Consider the following 2,336-nt stretch of genomic DNA (forward strand, 5'->3'; position numbering starts at 1 on the left):
CCTCCTCCCCTTCTTCCCCTTAATAGCTGAGACGTGTCCACGCCCAGTCAAATCGACCCTGAGATTTGTAATTTTTGTTTTGTTTTGTGTACAAAAGTTGCTAAAATAAATGCTTGGCCAGAAGAAGAGCTGTGAAGGTGTGCTCTGACTGTGGCGTGACGCTAACGCAAATTGTCGTGCATCGATTTTACGACACAGCAGAATTTTCGTGTCCACGCGTCACAGAATGGGCAGAAACGGACAGAAGAAGAAGACAGGTGGAGAGGAGAAGCCTTCGAATCCGCAACCCAGCAGGAATGCGGATCGAAAGCGCGAAGAGCATCATGTACCTATCCCCCTTATGTATATTCAGTGCTGTAGAGGGTCGTGGACAGAGATATATGATGTCGTAGGCAGCTACTGCAGTGAAGAAGTAGGCGTAGAGTCCCTTGAATCAGGCGCCATCGTCCAACTGCATACAGCGAGGGCGGCCGACCACCACGTACTGAGGAGCGCTGTGGCCGCCCATGTTGTTGATTCACCTACTGTGGAGAAGACGACGGCGCCGAAACAGCGCGAGAAGCAATCCAAGGCCCTGACCAGGGGGCTGCCTTGGATATGTAACGAGATGACGGTCCAAGAAGGGCTGTCACTTGCCTGATTCCGGGGCGCAACTACAAAGCAGCACAACCGGACGAATAAGAAGAGGCCGCCGCTGTAAATCGTCTTAGTGGGAACTGCGACGGATGGCAGCGACATCTTCGGGTTAAGCAAGCTCTTAGGCTTTCCTGTGACCACCGATGATCTCCCCCTAGGCATGGACCCTAAGCCACAGTGCTTTAGGTACCAAGCCGAAGGGCACGTTGCTATATACTGCCGCAAATCGCCGCGATGCAGAAATTACGCCGGCGCGCACGACACCCACACCTGTGACAGAAGAAGAAAAGAGAGGCCGACTTGTGCCCACTGCGGAGGGCCACATGTGGCGAACTGGCGTGGCTGCCCGACTTTCGCCACTGACGGCTGCGCTGGAGAGAAGGAGCAAACCGAGAGGCAACGACGACGACGCCGCGCGGCCTGAATATCGCACCAGTGAGAGTGGCGCGGGGGACCGAGCGCCGGCGGTAGAGCCGCAGGCGCCGCAAGTGCAGGAGATGCGCGCCCTGCTGGCGGCCGCGGCGGAGGAGGCGGCTGCGGCCTTCAAAGCCGCCATGGACGCGGATAGGGCAGCCTTTAAGGCCACCATGACTGCAGAGACGGCGGAGGCATGCAGCCAGCTGCGGCAATTGCGCTCGCAGATGGCGCACAACATCTGTGCGGACGCCGCAGGGGAAGACAAGACGCCAGCCGCCGCTCCGCTGACGGAGCAGCCGGCGGAAGGACACACCGCGGCGGACACTCTGGACACACCGAAGAAGAAGAAGACGGAATGCGCCGCAACAACGCCCGAGTCCATCGGCTCCGGGCAGCTCTGCTCCGACGAGTGGGCTACCAGGGCGATCAGGACGCTCGAGGGCACGGGCTACGTCGTCCGCTACACGGGGAACACTCAGCCGCGGCCATCATTGAGCCTGTCAGCGCAGCCAACAGGCGAGCAGTGGTGCCGCTACGCGACCACGCATCTCCGAGCGCTTGGCTTCGACGCACGCCCACCAGACACCGATGGACGACCTGGGCCCTCCCCCGCGCGAAGTCACCACTGACAGCGCGACAGGGGCTCTCACAGCTCACAATGCAGCACACCGGGCTGCAGCACCGTCTAGGACTGATCTCTTATGACGAAACTTGGCATGACATGGTATCTGATCGCATGATACCCTCTTCTAACTTAACCCATCGCAAAGACATCCGCTATTGCTCTTACTACCCGACCTAACTATCGCAGACGGTTTTTTTCCCTTGGCACATGCCTTGGCACTTTTGTCCCGCTGGCCAGTGTGGCCGAGCGGTTCTAGGCGCTACAGTCTGGAACCGCGCAACCGCTACGGTCGCAAGTTCGAATCCTGCCTCGGGCATGGATGTGTGTGGTGTCCTTAGGTTAGTTAGGTTTAAGTAGTTCTAATTTCCAATGCCCTCTCTTCAATGATGTCGCGACAACACTCCGAGACAGACTTCCAAATAATAACACATACCAACTACTCAGACAAGAAGACACTTTTCACACTTTGAATGCATTGGCAGATGGTGTATCACGGAAAGTGTTAGCAGAATACCTGAGGAACCTAGAATAGGTATAAACTCGTAAATCAAACCGATTGAGACCATATCCCATTCCCATACCGCCTGTGCGTGGGCTGGCCGACTTCCACCATAGTTGGAATCCGCCACGTACAGGGCTAGGCGGGGCGGGGGGGGGG

Source organism: Schistocerca nitens, chromosome 6, assembly GCF_023898315.1.
Source record: "Schistocerca nitens isolate TAMUIC-IGC-003100 chromosome 6, iqSchNite1.1, whole genome shotgun sequence".
NCBI classification, from domain to species: Eukaryota; Metazoa; Arthropoda; class Insecta; order Orthoptera; family Acrididae; genus Schistocerca; species Schistocerca nitens.